Here is a 20,801-nt window from a genome sequence, read left to right as displayed (position 1 = left end):
AATCTTGGCTATATTAATTTTCTTCTTTGAGCTAGTTAAAACAGAGAGATACTTTTGATCTTCTAGGGTGGGGTTGATGACCTCCTTATAATATCTTAATTTTCTTTTAGCTCCTAAATATTTCTCACACCACATTTTTTCTTTGAACTTAGAAGTAACAATATTTCGATAGGGGAAAGACCCACTTCTATAAGGAGAATAGGATAGCATGTGTTGCTTTTAATTTTGAGGTTATACGTTATAAAATGCTTCTGGATTTTCTCAATCTTTCTCTAAGATTCTCTAGAGATGCTACAACCCCAAACCTCACATCCATATAAGATAATCGGAGTGACTAAAGTTTCAAAGAGGAACTTCTTTCTATCCCAAATTACGAGGTTTGTCGTTTTACAATTATTTTCAAGACCAAAATAAGCTTTCCATCCCCCATTAATCATTTTCTCAATATTATAGTTCCAGTTGAGCTTGTGATGAATATCAATTCCTAGGTACTTGTAGGAAGACACTTCCTCCAAGTTACTATTGTCATACACAAAATTGGCGTAAGTGTCCTTCTTGGATTTGATAATCATAACTTTTGCTTTGTCAGTGTTAACAATCATACCCATGGTAGAGTGGAAATCCTTAAGAAGTATAAGTTGCTTATCAAGATTTGATGGGCACCTTGCAAGAAGAACAATATCGTTAGTGTAGAGAAGAAGGATGATGACTATCCCAGCTAAGATCGTGCCAGCACATCTTGCTTCCTCTAAACAACTTTCTAGCTTGTCGATGTAAATGCCAAATAGGGTAGGGGAGAGGGGGCAACCTTGTATAACTCCAATATTACACTTAATATCTTTCGACCACCCCTCATTGCTCTTTAACTTGGCAATTACATTCTCGTATAACCTTATAGCGGTAGCTCTCAACTCAAAAAGAACCTTTAGCTCTTCTAATATGTTCCAAAGGTTGTTTCTAGGAACCGTATCGAAAGCCTTTCTAAAGTCCACAAAGCAACAAAAGAGATTGGATTTATCATTGCGGCATTCCTCCACAATGATCCTAAGCATAATGAGATGGTCTGTTGTCAAATTCAGTATATTTTGATTAATCGATTGACAAAACTGTGCATGGGGTGTCTAAGACAACTAAGTATGTCTGAGGGGATGGATAATTTGAATGTGAATGGTCAAATTATGTTTAGAATTTCACATCCCATTCACCAAATCCCATTTGCCGACAAATGAAATTTTGATAGGATTTTGAGGATATTGTGCCTTTCACTCTTTGTTATTATTCCCTGCCGTCTGATGGCATGGGACTATAGTAATCGATATGGTGTCGTAGCATTAGTTTAGGTCACAATTAACTAGTTCAGGTCACAATTAACCAAAGTTTCAATTTCATATTTTATAAAATATTGTGGTTCAACCTATCAGAAAGTTGTACTGATTTTCCAATAAGATTTTTAGTCATCTTATTTGGCCTTTTTCCAAGGCGGTGCTCTATATTCTTCATAGAATTTCTTTATATCAAAGGATTTATGTCCTTCGTATTTTTCTATTGGAAAGTAATGTTGACATTAGTCTCTTAACAGTAAATATTTGGTTTGGGTTTGAGAATGTTTGGTTTGGAAATGTATATATTGACTTGCCACTTGAGCCACACGGCTATTTGTGGCTATATGCATGCATGAACTGACATTGCTTGGCCACCCGTCAAGACAAACTGCTATCTGTTGCTATCTGCATGAACTAAGTTGTTGCTATCTGCATGAACTGATCTTTGCAACTCGCAATTTCTGTGGCGTGAAAGAATCAAGAGGTTGTTATATACGTGAAAATACATCTGGACCAGATGGAGGGTTGGCTCCCTTGATCTCTAAGTCAACAAGCTAGACCCAACTTCCATCCCTTGATTGAATAGGATTGAATAGGAGTAGAGGTGCTTTGGCTTCTGGCTTTGCCACTAATGCTGCTGGTGGTTCCAGATAAACTTCAATGAGCGCAGATGCTACCTTTGCTTCCCCAGTGTTGGCTCCTGCCCTTGCCTTTGCTTCTTATAATGATAGGCGGTATGCAACGGTCTACGGATCTAGAAGCTATTTTACAGGTATTGGAGAGAATACAACTGCTGCTCGATCTAAATTTGTCACCAGGGGTAAACAATGCATTATGTGCACTTGGTGGGAGCGTATGAGCCAAACCGATCAGAAAAAGCAAAATGATACGTATTCGGCCTGCTCATTCATTTCTTCTTAACGTGTCATTCATTTCTTCTCAGCATGTCGGTACCTTCAAGCCCTTGTAACAAGTATTACTCTTCTCAGCATGTCGGTACCTTCAAGCCCTTGTAACAAGTATGGTAATGCTATCATGCTCAAGTTGTTCTCGGCATGTCGGTACCTTCAAGCCCTTGTAACAGGTATGGTGATGCTATCCTGCTCAATCTGTTCAAATGTTTTGTCAGGAATGGATGGCAATAATGAATTCCAAGAGAGATGTTGGCTCAAACACTTGTAAGTCACCACCTCATTCCTGGGCAAGTGGTATCATCAGGAAACTAGTTGGCAATAATGAATTCCAAGAGAGACGTTGCCTCGGACACTTGTAAGTCACCACCTCATTCCTGGGCACATGGTATAATCAAGAAACTGGTGGGCAAATAGATGTAACTATGCTATGACTTATGTCACGAAGTGTACACCAAGGTCTTCAAAACGAAAACGGTAATTCTCACATTCGTAAATGCTTTGAACATGATGACTATGTAAATATATTTCATGAAACTATTAATGGTGTATTACATGAAAACTCTGACACTAGTTTTAATTTGAAACAGATTTGATGTTGCAGTTGTTTAAATTTTCATTTGAACCTGGGCTCTAAACAATAAATAAATCATGCGATAAACTCTCTTAATGCACTGGATGAATAACTATTTTTGCATTGTTATGAGTATGCGTGCAAATTTATGTTCTCAAGCCTTTACAAATTCCATGATTTCAACCCTTTGTCTGAACCTTTCGAACATCTGTTTAGATCCTAAACCTTGCCGAGCTTTGCGAATTTAATGGTGAGTTTTATCGTCTTCTTTTGCACTGGCTAATTTATTCAGAATTTAATTTTGCTAATATCCAACATAAACACAAATCAGGGGACTTGGAATTTACTAAGTATAGGAGGCAACCCGAAATCGATTAGAATTATATATAAAATAATTGTATTTAGGACAAAGGCTTTAAGATCTTATCTTTGTCCCCATAGAATTCCCTGACCAGCAATTTGGAATCCTGAACGAGGGCTTCACTCTTTCTCCTTATGACATCAAATAGTTTATGCCTCGCAGCCGGCTTCAGCTTCTATACATATTTAAGTTCGTCAGTAGCACAAAGTCTTTTGGCAGGTTGTACTTGTTGAAACCAAAAGTCGCTCAATGCGGGCATTATAAGCTCCCAATAGTGTGCATCCCTCTGCACCCTGAATAAGCTACTACCCTTAGGGGTCCAGACGTAGAAATCAATCCAACTTCTAAGTCTGCTGATACAAACTGCTGCTTGCCAAAAAAGGTAGTTCACACTCCGGTGCTCCTATCTTCGCTACGTATCACCCACCCGTATTTGAGTGTACTAGTGCTCAACCGGGTGCTTAAGACCATGCACAAATTCTCTCTTATACCTGAAATAAATGACACTGGTGGGCATCCTCCGGAGGAGAAGCATTCCTGGAACTAAAGCAGGTGGTCTCTATGGGCTGTAATTAAAGCGGAAAGTCTCGCTGTAACTAAAGCAGGAAGTCTTGATCGGGTTCTAGTGTTATTCCTTGGGTCAAATTGGGCCAAAAAGAATACTGGTGTTATTACTTGGCTCAAATTGGATCAAAAAGAATAAAAGTAAGAGCCAATAAGTATACTTTAAAAACCAGGTTACACTTCTGTTAAATGTCAATGTCAAACATAAAATGGCAAAAGCAACATTCCCTTTGATCATTCCCTTATGCCATCGGTGGCCTGGCAAACTTACAGGTAGCACGCTGCACAAAAATACGTACCTTATCTCGTCATGCAAACTTAACCTCTTCGCCACTGAGTTCTGTAAATACATGGGTCTTTGTGGGCCCCTATAGATCTTTCTCATCAGTTTGATGACACGCGGTAGCGTTGTCATGTTCATGAGGAGTTCGATCACATACGGTAGCGTTGTCATGCTCATGAGGAGATTGGTGACTATTGAATAGCACACCAGCTGGTCATATCGAGGTCTATGTGAGCTGGTATGAGACTGAACGACTTTTACTCATCTTTCCGGACTATGAATATGTTGGTTGTGCAGTGTACCGCTGGCTGTAAGTATCTAGTGCGCACAAGGTCAATTAGCAGGGATTTGCTACTTCGCAACCCTTCTTGTTTAAATTTATAAAATGTTGCTCGTCCTTTATTGAAGATTTGATCCACTATTTAACATATCTTGCGCACAAGTTCAAATTTGGCCACCCTTTCTTGCTTTTTTTTGAGCTAATAAACCAAGGTTATGAGGTTACCTGCTAATGTTCTTTAACTTTGCTAAGATATCGATCATATTGATTGAAAGAGATCCTATGAGTTCATGGTTAAGAAGAGATATCTGTTGACTCATAATTGCTGGAATGAAAAAATAGAACTTTCGTACAGGTTTATATAAAAATCCAAATAAAATAGGCTCCAATTTTAGTGAAATCGATTGTCACATGCAAACATGAACAATAGTGGGAGAGAATAGTGGAAGAGATTGTACAGGAGTAACTAACTGTTTTCATGTTTTTATATTATTTTGGGAGAAAAGATTTCATTTCATATTTTTACATAGTCTTAATTACTAATCATTATAAATTTATTTTAATTAATTTTAATTACTGATTTGTTATGGGTAATTATTAGTTTATATGGATGTTTACTTGTTATAAAATAATTCAAAATTTAAATTGATTCTTTTAATAAATAAATGGATTCAAATATATATATATTCATTTTTATTCTGTACACTACCCACCATAAACTTAATTTTACTAGAGAATATACTTAGAAATGAGTCAAAATATAGAAATTATTATTATTCTTATTATTTAAACAATAAAATTTTTTATTATAGGGAACATTAAAGGATTGACATTGAAATATATTACTTAACATGGATATTAAGATAGTTTATTTAAGTACTATATTAAAATATTCTTATTTATATATATTAGAAAGTCAAAAGATAATTTTTTAATCACTCGATATAAAATGATATTATTTAACATAACATCAACCTATTTTAATTATGGTTGGGATTGAGCTAGGGATTTCATCATAACTTCTAGTTGTAATATCTAAGTCAACATAGTGAGAATCATGTTTTATAATGTTTTTAATTAAAACTAACCAAATATGTATATTAATTTTTGTTTGAAAATGGTTGACATTGTTTTTATATGAAGAATATTTTGTTTTTATTTTTTTTAAATGGTTAACATTGTTTTTTATATGGAGAATATTTTGTTTTTTATTTTTATTTCACAAGGTAGATGTGTCCAGTCGAAGTTGAGCACAGACCAAATCACACATTGCCCTCATACTAGGTTCAAGAATGGATCTCTCTCTGCACAATAAAAAAAATTATGACCAATGAACTTAAGGGTTTAAATTTCTAATGGAAAGTTTGATCTATTTTATGCTTGTAAATGATCACAAGTAAAATTTATAATTAATTATCAAATATATTTTTAATCCACTAGTGAGTCTTCATTTCACCTGTGCTTGCTTGGAGAGATCAAATATCTTGAGGTGCAAGTGTCATTCAGAGTGAAAAGAGATGTGTAAGCCTCTTTTGAGGTGGGTGCTTGGTAGATCCATAGTTATGATGGATCTAGGCTAGTTTAATTATGAATTATAATTAAGAAATGTATTGTTATAATTATAATTATTAGTTTATTAGTTTATTTATAATTATAAATTTGTGCTTTTAATTTACTCCTTCATATAGGTTATATTTCACGTGAATACCATGAGTTAAAATTATTAATTTGTTGGTTTAATTTCCCTCTTTAAGTAGGCTATATTCAACATGAATACCATGAGTCAATTCTATGGGTTTTATTTTTTTATTTTTTTTATTAATTTTGTTGGATATTTTGAATTATATATATATATAATCTCCATGGTTGACAATATTGTTATATGTTTTTTAATTAGAGTGATCTTTTGCAATCAGTCACTGTTGGCTCTATCTTCATGATCATGTTGATGATGAGGATCCCTTTCTTGATAATAATCTACTAAGCCATTTAACTCAGGGGCAAAAACTTCATTAGGAATGTATAGCCATGGGGGATCATGTTCTCTGAAACAACAATAAATTGGGAATGAATACAGATTTTGAGGTTTGTATTGTCCTTCGACATAAATCCTACCTTGGAAGCTTACAAAGAGACTAAAAGATTGGTCTCCTTCATTTGCAACTACCATTGAATCCTCGTGAACTAATGTGAATTCTATAACATGATCATTCTAAGCAGCTATATGTAATTCCCACATTAGAGTACTGAGAGTACACTTAGTATCATGTTCTAACATCCAATTGACTCTTGGCATATACTTGACCAAAAATATTTTGAACCAAGGACTCCACCAATTGACAACACTATCTATAATTATAGCAAAAAATATGACTCTGACAGACCCATGTATTCTGGCTTTCTGATGAATGGTAAAGTAATCATACCATGTCCAATCAGTGTTCTGGACAAATGCAAGATACGAAGGCTCTCCTTCTCTAGACAAAGTATAATAAACTCTCCAACGTCTCTCTCTATATGGTAACTCTCTAGCGTATGACCACATGCTATCTTCAGAATCAAACCATTTCTGCAGAACTAGTTCCCTAAGACTTAATGGTAAGGACTCAAACTTTTTTACAAAACAGTCTCGACAAAAATGGTAATGACATTGACTACAAACTATTACTTGACTGACTCTTCTAGACTGGACTGAACTTGAAGCTTCATCTTGTCGCAATGGCCTGAACATTTTGATTTCTTTGATTTCTTGTGAACCTTCTCTTGTGAGCATATCAACAAGATAATTTTCAACACCGGATTTATAAACTATATCAAAATCAAAACCATCAAGCCACAATGCCCATCTCAACAGTCTGGTACTTCCTTGCTCAAGCAGTCTTTTGTTTGCCAAAATGCTCTTCATATGTTTCAAATATGTTCTGACTAAGAATTTGACACATTTTAGGAACAAATGAAACCTTTTTATTCCTCTTTTAACAGCTAGTATCTCCTTATCGGAAGAGGGATACTTTCTTTCAATATCATCAAATGTACCTAAGGAATAAGCACATACCAATTCTTTTCTTCCATGCTTCTGCAACAATGTTGCAGCCCAAGTATGATCTGAAGCATTTGTTTCAAGGATAAATGGAAGATTAGTATCTGGTACCTTAAGCTTTGGCAAATCTGTAATTTTGCTTTTAATGCTTCTGACTGCATTGGTCATCTCTTTTGTCCATCCTGTTGCTTGCTTTTTTAATCTTTACTTAAGGACTTTTGTGTCATCTGCTTGTTTCTCATAAAACTGTCTTACATAATTCAGGCAACCCAGAAACCTCTGCAATGTTCTGATATCTGGAATAACGTCAGGAAATTTCAACAAATGGGGTAGAACATGAGGTTGTAGATTTACACGTCCTTGTTCTATATGTAGCCCCAAATAATCTATTCTGACTTTACCAATCTGAAATTTTTCTTCTGAATCTGAAAGAACTAGACCATGCTTATAAACCAGTTCATAAAACTTCTCTGAATGCATATTGTGACTATTTACATCTTTGCTGAAGACAAGCAAATCATCTATATAAACTATTTTGTACTTCTCCCCACCAAAAATGTCTTCCATCCTTTTCTGAAATTCTGATGGAGCATTTTTCAAACCAAAAGGCATTACAGTCCATTGATATTGGCCATGAGGGACTCTAAAAGTAGTCTTGTATCTATCTTCAGGAAAAATGCCGATCTGCCAAAAGCCACTTTTTAAGTCAAATTTGTTGAAAACATTGGCATTAGAAATTTTGGCAAGTAATAGTTCTTTGTTGGGTAAAGGATATTGGATTGGCAACAAGGCATCATTCAGAGCATTATAGTTGATGACAAGCCGCTTCTTACCTCTTTTATGCTCACTGTGTTTATTCACATAAAATGCAGGACAAGCCCAAGGACTTTTGCAAGGCTCTATCAGTTTATGTTTTAATAACTGTGCTATCTCTTGTCTACATAAATCTTGCTCCGAGGGGCTCATATGATTGGCACTGGCTTTTTTTGGCTTTGGAACATAATTTTCTTTATAAGGAAGGGCCACAAAATACTTTTCGCGGGTCCAGAATGCATCAGGTCTAGAGGCAATGCAATCTTTTTGAAGCTTGTCTGATATTTTCTCCAAAGTTTTGGGACCATGAAGTTCTGCATTCTTGACAATCTTGTTAATCTTGGTCAGATCTTGGAGGCTGTGATAGACCAAATCTTGGTTTGTCGGCTGTAGTTTTACTTGATAATCACTAGATGACAGCAAGCTGACTGGACCTTCAAAAGTGCTAAAGGTGACTGTGCCTTTACCAAAAGTGATTGGCAATAGATCATCCAAAAAATATTGTCTTAAGTGAAAGTCAGAACCTGTATCAAAATTGTATAACGTAACTTTCACCTCGACATAATTCAAATAAATTGGAAAACCAGGAGCTATGTGATTGATTTCCATCAGATCTTTTGTAATGGCTCTAAACTGCAATTTAGTAGGCTGCCAATAATAGGGAGGAATTGCACCATACTTGAAGCAACTACTCATGGCTCCAAAATCAATTTGAGCATCTAGAGTGTAATCTTTTATTTTTGGCAATTTATTTTTTATAGGGATTACCACTCTATCTCTAATTCCCATTACTTTGACTACATCTATACTGGTATCCTTCTAAGGGAATTCTTCTGAAACATTCTTAAGCAACAAACTGGATAATTTGGAATTACAATCATCATAATCTGAGATAAGCATTTGGAGTTTGGATGATAATTGAATCATCTCTGATCTAGTATGATGAACTGAAGATTCTAATTGTTCTATCTTGTTCTTTAAAGAACTGATTTTGTCCATACCTGAATCTGATGATGAATTTTCTTTTATCTAGAGAGGCTTGAACAGGGAATCAAATTCTTTTTCTATGAACTCTTCATCTGAGAATTTTTCTTTATTCCTTTTCCCAGAAGGTAGTTGTTTTTCTAAGCTTTCAAGTTTTTCTACCAATCTTCTCCTTGCAGTGAACTATACTGGATCAAGCTAAGCCAATTCAGCTTTGGCTGCTGCAATCTTCACCTGTAAATTGTCAGGAGAAGTATAAAACATCTTCATGTCAAGAATAAAATTTTCTTCTGAATCAGAGGAACTGCCATGCAGATCTATTCTTCTTATATCAGGAATATCGTTTTCAGTATCAGATGAAGAAGAACTTGAAACTTCAAAATATTCACCTTCAGAATGAGATATAAGATCCCATTCTTTCGGATCATGAATTGTAGAGAAAATATCCATAATTTTCATCTATTTCTTATCTTTCTTCTCTCTACAATTATTTGCATAGTGACCTTCTTTTCCACAAATAAAGCAAGCAACTTTATTTGAAGGTCTTGATCTCTTCCTAAATACTACCCTCCTTTTGTTGAAAGTTTTTCTGGAAGGATAATATTTCCTTTTCTTAAGAAAATATTTCTCAGGCTTACATGAACAAGTAGCCTTAGATTTCTTCAGTGCTTTGTTCTTGGATTTTTTTCAGGAAAAGTATTGCACAACTTGGTGTTGAAATGCATCTGCTTTTTAAAATTCTTTTTAGCCTTTTCAGCAGCACACTCTCTTTGGAGTATAGAAACTATCATCTGATGGACGACTGCAAAAGATGAATTTTCAATATTGACCTTATTAGTCTCTATATACTGATTTATTAGGTCTGGGATTTTTCCTGGCATAGAGGCTATGTAATATCTCAAATACGCAACATTATGAGAGTCATGAGCTTGGTAAAGCAATTTTTACATAGTGCAAAAATATTCTTGTAGATAATCAATATCACATAATTTATGAGACAAGAACAACTGGGCATGATGAGCTGAATCTTCTAGCACATATCCCACAAACTCATGTTTTAAAGCATCAAACAAGGATTTCAAGGGATCGTTTTCGTTTTCAATAATCTGTGTCATATCTCTATCAGACAATTTATCCCACCACATTTTTGCAATACCAGTAAAAGACCAAACAATCTGGGTAACAATATCAGACCAACTTGCCTTAGTTTCTGCTTTTCTTTGTAATGCCCAGGCATGAATGTTATGTAGGACATTAATTACTTCTTCATTACTTAAGCAATCAATATTTACTAGCAAAGTATTACCATATCCCTTTCATGAGGGATTATCTAAGTGTATGGAGGTGGTCTGTAATCTTTCTGAATATCTACCAAAAGGACTAGAAGCCGAAGCTTCATGAGCAGTAGTGTCCTCTTGGTCTTTCTTTCCTTTGTGTGAAAAGAAATAAGGCTCATGTCTATCTCTCTTAAAACTTGACTCACTTTCACCAGCAGTTACTCCAGACATGGCTAATATTTCTTTTGGAGCAGATGGTTGGCCATTTTCCATCAAACTTCTGAGACTAACATATTGTTTTGGTAATCTGAGACTATCAAGAGAAGGGAATCTGTTTAGCCGATTTCTCATTAATTCTGTTTTCTCTTTGGCTAAATCTATTCCTTTCTGAATTCTTTCAATCTGAAGTTTACCAATATTCTCTACCCCCTTAAAAAGAATGCTTTTATGGGAGGACTCAGGTTCAGAAGAAGTGAATGTTAATTTAGAACTTGACAAGTCTACTTCTCTGTAATGTGGAGGAGAAGTAGATGTCGGAAGAGCATCTCTTAAATGACCAAGAGATTTGGAAATAATACCCATATTAGAATTAATATCATTCAATTGTTGGGTATGTTCATTTTGTGTGCCCAAAATTTCATTGTAGCCAGAATGCAATTTCTTAATATGCTCTTTGACTTCTAAAACATCTCTGGCTATATCATCAATATTTTGCAACATACAAACAATTTGATAGTTTGTATAGTTGTGTAACTTTGCTGATTCTGTCTGATCTGGATCAGACATATCCTTCATAGATAACCATTGTAAGTCTGCTTTCTTTGTTCCACTGCTGAATGTTCTCCTGGTATTTCCTGGTTCTAAATGTCTCTCATGTATTTTTGTAGATATGTCTGATGGAGCTCTTGGAAGAGAAAAGCTTTTAATATCAGGAATGAAGATTTGAGAATCATTTTTAGGAGATTGAGGTTCTTCAGTCTGAAAGGAAGTAGATGGATCACAAAACTGGCAATCAGCAGATTTATGAGATTAAGACCTTTGGTCATTTTTCTTGGGATAGTAGGCATGTGTCTAGGCACAGAGAGGTAGGAAGAGGACATAGGATGATCCCTACCCCTTAAAAGTGAAGATGTATTGACAGCAGACATGGAGAGAGTAAGTGTAGGAGAAGTAAGCTTCAAACCAGATGTAACATCTGAATGTTGAATTAAGGACAATTGTTGAGGTATCTTTGGATTATTAAGCTGGGGGTATTTCTGTGATAATGGAATATAAGTACTATTCCACTCATCTGGTAAAGTACATTCACAAAAGCCAATCTGTAGTGGAGCAGTATTTCCAGGGCCAACAATTACTCCTTCTCTTAAAGCTCTATCTTTCAACTTAGGATTGAGTGCAGGCATAGAAGTAGAGACAAATCGTAGGAAAATGGATGCATGCAGCTGAGCAATTTGAGATTGGGGAGCAACATCAAAACCCTAAAACTGTATATATACATTCAGGAATTCATTGATATATGGGTCAGTTAAGGAGACCTGATAGCAAGGAATGACAGAAGACCAAACAGGGCCATTATTGAGAGGACTCTGGAATCCTCCTAACAAAGCATCATGAATGTTATTCATCCTAGTTTGAATACTTCATGATGCAAGCAGATCAAGAATATATCTCGCAGATGCAGAGCGGGGAGCTATAAAACTCAAATAATTGGAACCAAAAAATAACAATGTAACTCAGACTATAAGAGAATGAGTTAAACACTTCGTGATGCAAGCAAATCAAGAATATATCTCGTAGATGCAGAGCAAGGAGCTATAATACTCAAATACTCGGAACCAGAAAATAACAATGTAACTCAGATGACAGAACATAACACTTGCTCAGAGCAATTCCTCATTAATTTTTTTGGATGATCTTTACAATGCAAGGCTCACCAATATATAGCCTTCGAACCGGTTATCCGGTCATAACTTTTACTGGAAACTGGAAACAAAAGAATCTCCTTTCGGCTAGACTATCATGCAAGATATCATAGCCCGAATATAGGAGTACAATGATGAGATGTATATGAAGCAAGAACTGACTGAAGAAATGTACTAAAATTAAAGATTCAGGCAAGTGGGGATAGCCACTTATTATCTCGTCCCTTAGAGGCTAGGCCATATGGGGACTGAATCTTGACATATGGAAAACAAATCTTATCAACAGACTGGCCGGTATCTAGGACATCGACTCTTTTACAAAAGTATTTACACATTGGAGATTTTTAACTAGACTAAATCCCACGGAAACCAAAAGTAACAGACTGGCCGGAATCTAGGACATCGACTCTTTTACAAAAGTATTTACACAATGGAGATTTTTAACTGGACTAAATCCCATGGAAACCAAAAGCAATTATTCTATATCAATAGAGGTGTTTTGCAAAGATTTCATTAGAGTGATCTTTTGCAATCAATCACTGTTGGCTCTCTCTTCATGATCATGTTGATGATGAGGATCCCTTTCTTGATAATAATCTACTAAACCATTTAACTCAGGGGCAAAAACTTCATTAGGAATGTATAGCCATGGGGGATCATGTTCTCTGAAACAACAATAAAATGGGAATTAATACATATTTTGAGGTCTGTATTGTTCTTCGACAGAAATCCTACCTTGGAAGCTTACAAAGAGACTAAAAGATTGGTCTCCTTCATTTGCAACTACCATTGAATCCTGGTGAACTAATGTGAATTCTATGACATGATCATTCTGAGCAGCTATATGTAATTCCCACATTAGAGTACTGAGAGTACACTTAGTATCATGTTCTAACATCCAATTGACTCTTGGCATATACTTGACCAAAAATATTTTGAACCAAGGACTCCACCAATTGACAACACTATCTATATTTATAGCAAAAAATATGACTCTGACAAACCCATGTATCCTAGCTTTCTGATGAATGGTAAAGTAATCATGCCATGTCCAATTAGTGTTCTAGACAAATGCAAGATACGAAGGCTCTACTTCTCTAGACAAAGTATAATAAACTCTCCAATGTCTCTCTCTATATGGTAACTCTCTAGCGTATTACCACATGCTATCTTCATAATCAAACCATTTCTGCAGAACTAGTTCCCTAAGACTTAATGGTAAGGACTCAAACTTTTATACAAAACAGTCCCAACAAAAATGGTAATGACATTGACTACAAACTATTACTTGACTGACTCTTCTAGACTGGACTGAACTTGAAGCTTCATCTTGTCGCAATGGCCCGAACATTCTGATTTCTTTGATTTCATGTGAACCTTCTCTTATGAGCATATCAGCAAGATAATTTTCAACACCGGATTTATAAACTATATCAAAATCAAAACCATCAAGCCACAATGCCCATCTCAACAGCCTGGTACTTCCTTGCTCAAGCAGTCTTTTGTTTGCCAAAATGTTGTTCATATGTTTCAAATCTGTTATGACTAAGAATCTGACACATTTTAGGAACAAATGAAACCTTTTTATTCCTCTTTTAACAGCTAGTATCTCCTTATGGGAAGAGGGATACTTTCTTTCAGTATCATCAAATGTACCTGAGGAATAAGCACATACCAATTCTTTTCTTCCATGCTTCTGCAACAATGCTGCAACCCAAGTATGATCTGAAGCATCTATCTTAAGGATAAATGGAAGATTAGTATCTGGTAGCTTAAGCTTTGGCAAATCTGTAATTTTGCTTTTAATGCTTCTGACTGCATTGGTCATCTCTTCTGTCCATCCTACTGCTTGCTTTTTTAATCTTTTTTGAAGGACTTTTGTATCATCTGCTTGTTTCTCATAAAACTGTCTTACATAATTCAGGCAACCCAGAAACCTCTGCAATGTTCTGATATCTGGAATAACTTCAGGAAATTTCAACAAATGGGTAAGAACATGAGGTTGTAGATTTACATGTCCTTGTTCTATATTCAACCCCAAATAATCTATTCTGACTTTAACAATCTGGAATTTTTCTTCTGAATCTGAAAGAACTAGACCATGCTTATAAACAAGTTCATAAAACTTCTCTAAATGCATCTTGTGACTATTTACATCTTTGCTAAAGACAAGCAAATCAGCTATATAAACTATTATGTACTCCTCCCCACCAAAAATGTCTTCCATCCTTTTCTGAAATTCTAATGGAGCATTTTTCAAACCAAAAGGCATTACAGTTCATTGATGTTGGCCATGAGGGACTGTAAAAGCAGTCTTGTATCTATCTTCAAGAAAAATGTTGATATGCTAAAAACCACTTTTTAAGTCAAATTTGCTGAAAACATTGGCATTAGAAATTTTTGCAAGTAATAGTTCTTTGTTGGGTAAAGGATACCGGATTGGCAACAAGGCATCATTCAGAGCTTTATAGTTGATGACAAGCCGCTTCTTACCTCTTTTATGCTCACTGTGTTTATTCACATAAAATGCAGGACAAGCCCAAGGAATTTTGCAAGGCTCTATCAGTTTCTGTTTTAATAACTGTGCTATCCCTTGTCTACATAAATCTTGCTTTGAGGGGCTCATATGATTTGCACTGGCTTTTTGTGGCTTTGGAACATAATTTTCTTTATAAGGAAGGGACACAAAATACTTTTCGCGGGTCCAAAATGCATCAGGTCTAGAGGCAGTGCAATCTTTCCAAAGCTTGTTTGATATTTTCTCCAAAGTTTTGGGACCATGAAGTTCTGCATTCTTGACGATCTTGTTAACCTTGGTCAGATCTTGGAGGCTGTGATAGACAAAATCTTGGTTTGTCGGCTGTATTTTTACTTGATAATCACTGGATGACGGCAAGCTGACTGGACCTTCAGAAGTGCTGAAGGTGATTGTGCCTTTACCAAAAGTGACTGGCAATAGATCATCCAAAAAATCTTGTCCTAAGAGAAAATCAGGACCTATATCAAAACTGTATAATGTAACTTTCACCTCGACATCATTCAAATAAATTGGAAAACCAAGAGCTATGTGATTGATTTCCATCAGATCTTTTGTAATGGCTCTAACTAAAATTTAGTAGGCTGCCAATAATAGGGAGGAATTGCACCATACTTGCAGCAACTACTCATGGCTTCAGAATCAATTTGATCATCTAGAGTGTAATCTTTTATTTTTGGCAATTTAATTTTTATAGGGATTACCACTCTATCTCCAATTCCCATTACTTTGACTACTTCTATATTGGTATCCTTCTAAGGGAATTCTTCTAAAACATTCTTAAGCAACAAACTGGATAATTTGGAATTACAATCATCATAATCTGAGATAAGCATTTGGAGTTTGGATGATAATTCAATCATCTCTGATCTAGTATGATGAATTGAAGATTCTAATTGTTCTATCTTGTTCTTTAAAGAACTGATTTTGTCCATACCTGAATCTGATGATGAATTTTCTTTTATCAGGAGAGGCTTGAACAGGGAATCAAATTCTTTTTCTATGAACTCTTCATCTGAGAATTTTTCTTTATTCCTTTTCCCAGGAGGTAGTTGTTTTTCTAAGCTTTCAAGTTTTTCTACCAATCTTCTCCTTTCAGTGAACTGGATTGGATCAAGCTGAGCCAATTCAGCTTTGGCTGCTGCAATCTTCACCTGTAAATTGTCAGGAGAACTATAAAACATCTTCATGTTAGGAATAAAAGTTTCTTCTGAATCAGAGGAACTGCCATCCAGATCTATTCTTCTTATATCATGAATATCGTTTTCAGTATCAGATGAAGAAGAACTATAAATTTCAAAATATTCACCTTCAGAATGAGATATAAGATCCCATTCTTTCGAATCATGAATTGTAGAGAAAATATCCATAATTTTCCTCTGTTTCTTATCTTTCTTCTCTCTACAATTATTTGCATAGTGACCTTCTTTTCCACAAATAAAGCAAGTAACTTTCTTTGAAGGTCTTGATCTCTTCCTAAATACTACCCTCCTTTTGTTGAAAGCTTTTCTGGAAGGATAATATTTCCTTTTCTTAAGAAAATATTTCTTAGGCTTACATGAACAAGTAGACTTAGATTTCTTCAATGCTTTAATCTTGGATTTTGAATGGCAACCAAAATTATATCTTTCAGGAAAATTATTGCACAACTTGGTGTTGAAATGCATCTACTTTTTAAAATTCTTTTTAGCCTTTTCAGCAGCACACTCTCTTTGGAGTATGGAAACTATCATCTGATGGACGGCTGCAAAAGATGAATTTTCAATATTGACCTTATTAGTCTCTATGTACTGATTTATCAGGTCTGGGATTTTTCCTGGCATAGAGGCTATGTAATATCTCAAATACGCAACATTATGAGAGTCAGGAGCTTGGTAAAGCAATTTTTGCATAGTGCAAAAATATTCTTGTAGATAATCAATATCACATAATTCCTGACACAAGAATAACTGGGCATGATGAGCTAAGTCTTCTCGCACATATCCCACAAACTCATGTTTTAAAGCATCAAACAAGGCTTTCAAGCGATCGGTTTCGTTTTCAACAATTTGTGTCATATCTCTATCAGACAATTTATCCCACCACATTTTTGCAATACCAGTAAAAGACCAAACAATCTGGGTAACAATATCAGACCAACTTGCCTTAGTTTCTGCTTTTCTTTGTAATGCCCAGGCATGAATGTTATGTAGGACATTAATTACTTCTTCATTACTTAAGCAATCAATATTTACTAGCAAAGTATTACCATATCCCTTATCTAACTATATTTTCTTAAGAAAAGGAAATATTATCCTTCCAGAAAAACTTTCAACAAAAGGAGGGTAGTATTTAGGAAGAGATCAAGACCTTCAAAGAAAGTTACTTGCTTTATTTGTGGAAAAGAAGGTCACTATGCAAATAATTGTAGAGAGAAGAAAGATAAGAAACAGATGAAAATTATGGATATTTTCTCTACAATTCATGATCCGAAAGAATGGGATCTTATATATCATTCTGAAGGTGAATATTTTGAAGTTTCTAGTTCTTCTTCATCTGATAATGAAAACAATATTCCTGATATAAGAAGAATAGATCTGGATGGAAGTTCCTCTGATTCAAAAGAAACTTTTATTCCTGACATGAAGATGTTTTATAGTTCTCCTGACAATTTATAGGTGAAGATTGCAGCAGCCAAAACTGAATTGGCTCAGCTTGATCCTGTCCAGTTCACTACAAGGAGAAGATTGGTAGAAAAACTTCAAAGCTTAGAAAAACAACTACCTTCTGGGAAAAGGAATATAGAAAAATTCTTAGACGAAGAGTTCATAGAAAAAGAATTTGATTCCCTGTTCAAGCCTCTCCAGATAAAAGAAAATTCATCATCAGATTCAGGTATGGAAAAAATCAGTTCTTTAAAGAACAAGATAGAACAATTAGAATCTTCAATTCATCATACTAGATCAGAGATGATTCAATTATCATCCAATATCCAAATGCTTATCTCAGATTATGATGATTGTAATTCCAAATTATCCAGTTTGTTGCTTAAGAATGTTTTAGAAGAATTCCCTTAGAAGGATACCAATATAGAAGTAGTCAAAGTAATGAGAATTGGTGATAGAGTGGTAATCCCTATCAAAATTAAATTGCGAAAAATAAAATATTACACTCTAGATGCTCAAATTAATTCTGGAGCCATGAGTAGTTGCTGCAAGTATGGTGCAATTCCTCCCTATTATTGGCATCCTACTAAATTGCAGTTTAGAGCCATTACAAAAGATCTGATGGAAATCAATCACATAGCTCCTCGTTTTCCAATTTATTTGAATGATGTCGAGGTGAAAGTTACATTATACAGTTTTGATACAGGTTCTGACTTTCTCTTAGGACAAGATTTTTTGGATGATCTTTTTCCAGTCACTTTTGGTAAAGGCACAGCCACCTTCAGCACTTTTGAAGGCCCAGTCAGCTTGCCTTCATCTAGTGATTATCAAGTAAAAGTACAGTGGACAGACCAAGATTTTGTCCATCACAGCCTCCAAGATCTGACCAAGATTAACAAGATTGTCAAGAATGCAGAACTTCATGGTCCCAAAACTTTGGAGAAAATATCAAACAAGCTTCGGAAAGATTGCACTGCCTCTAGACTTGATGCATTCTGGACCCGCGAAAAGTATTTTGTGGCCCTTCTTTATAAAGAAAATTATGTTCCAAAGCCACAGAAAGCCAGTGCCAATCATATGAGCCCCTCATAGCAAGATTTATGTAGACAAGAGATGGCATAGTTATTAAAACAAAAACTGATAGAGCCTTGCAAAAGTCCTTGGGCTTGTCCTGCATTTTATGTGAATAAACACAGTGAGCATAAAAGAGGTAAGAAGTGGCTTGTCATCAACTATAAAGCTCTGAATGATGCCTTGTTGCCAATCCGGTATCCTTTACCCAACAAAGAACTATTACTTGCCAAAATTGCTAATGCCAATGTTTTCAGCAAATTTGACTTAAAAAGTGGCTTTTGGCAGATCGGCATTTTTCTTGAAGATAGATACAAGACTGCTTTTACAGTCCCTCATGGCCAATATCAATGGACTGTAATGCCTTTTGGTTTGAAAAATGCTCCATCAGAATTGCAGAAAAGGATGGAAGACATTTTTGGTGGGGAGGAGTACATAATAGTTTATATAGATGATTTGCTTGTCTTTAGCAAAGATGTAAATAGTCAAAAGATGCATTTAGAGAAGTTTTATGAACTGGTTTATAAGCATGGTCTAGTTCTTTCAGATTCAGAAGAAAATTTTCATATTGGTAAAGTCAGAATAGATTATTTGGGGCTGCATATACAACAAGGACATGTAAATCTACAACCTCATGTTCTAACCCATTTGTTGAAATTTCCTGACGTTATTCCAGATATCAGAACATTGTAGAGGTTTCTGGGTTGCCTGAATTATGTAAGATAGTTTTATGAGAAACAAGCAGATGATACAAAAGTCCTTCAGAAAAGATTAAAAAAGCAAGCAGCAGGATGGACAGAAGAGATGACCAATGCAGTCAGAAACATTAAAAGCAAAATTACAGATTTGCCAAATCTTAAGCTACCAGATACTAATCTTCCATTTATTCTTGAGACAGATGCTTCAGATCATGCTTGGGCTGCAGCATTGTTCCAAAAGCATGGGAGAAAAGAATTGGTATGTGCTTATTCCTCAGGAACATTTGATGATATTGAAAGAAAGTATCCCTCTTCCCATAAGGAGATACTAGCTGTTAAAAGAGGAATAAAAAGGTTTCATTTGTTCCTAAAATGTGTCAGATTCTTAGTCAGAACATATTTGAAACATATGAAGAGAATTTCGGCAAACAAAAGACTGCTTGAGCAAGGAAGTACCAGGCTGTTGAGATGGGCATTGTGGCTTGATGGTTTTGATTTTGATATAGTTTATAAATCCGATGCTGAAAATTATCTTGCTAATATGCTCACAAGAGAAGGTTCACAACAAATCAAAGAAATCAAAATGTTCAGGCCATTGTGACAAGATGAAGCTTCAAGTTCAGCCCAGTCTAGAAGAGTCAGTCAAGTAATAGTTTGTAGTCAATTTCATTACCATTTTTGTCGGGACTGTTTTGTAAAAACGTTTGAGTCCTTACCATTAAGTCTTAGGGAACTAGTTCTACAGAAATGGTTTGATTCTGAAGATAGCATGTGGTCATACGCTAGAGAGTTACCATATACCTTGGAGAGTTTATTATACTTTGTCTAGAGAAGCAGAGCCTTCGTATCTCGCATTTGTCCAGAACACTGATTGGACATGGCATGATTACTTTACCATTCATCAGAAAGCCAGGATACGTGGGTCTGTCAGAGTCATATTTTTTGCTATAAATATAGATAGTGTTGTCAATTGGTGGAGTCCTTGGTTCAAAATATTTTTGTTCAAGTATATGCCAAGAGTCAATTAGATGTTAGAACATGATACTAAGTGTACTCTCAGTACTCTAATGTGGGAATTACATATAGCTGCTCAGAATGATCATGTCATAGAATTCACATTAGTCCACCAGGATTCAATGGTAGTTGCAAATGAAGGAGACCAATCTTTTAGTCTCTTTGTAAGCTTCCAAGGTAGGATTTCTGTCGAAGAACAATACAGACCTCAAAATATGTATTCATTCCCATTTTGTTGTTGTTTCAGAGAACATGATCCCCCATGGCTATACATTGCTAATGAAGTTTTTGCCCCTGAGTTAAATGGCTTAGTAGATTATTATCAAGAAAGGGATCCTCATCATCAACATGATCATGAAGATAGAGCCAACAGTGACTGATTGCAAAAGATCACTCTAATGAAATCTTTGCAATTCACCTCTATTGATATAGAATAATTGCTTTTGGTTTCCGTGGGATTTAGTCCAGTTAAAAATCTCCACTGTGTAAACACTTTTGTAAAAGAG

Source organism: Pinus tabuliformis, chromosome 8, assembly GCF_031772625.1.
Source record: "Pinus tabuliformis cultivar Carrire ecotype Pingquan chromosome 8, CPIR1, whole genome shotgun sequence".
NCBI lineage: Eukaryota > Viridiplantae > Streptophyta > Pinopsida > Pinales > Pinaceae > Pinus > Pinus tabuliformis.
Note: the sequence above shows the minus strand (reverse complement) of the source record.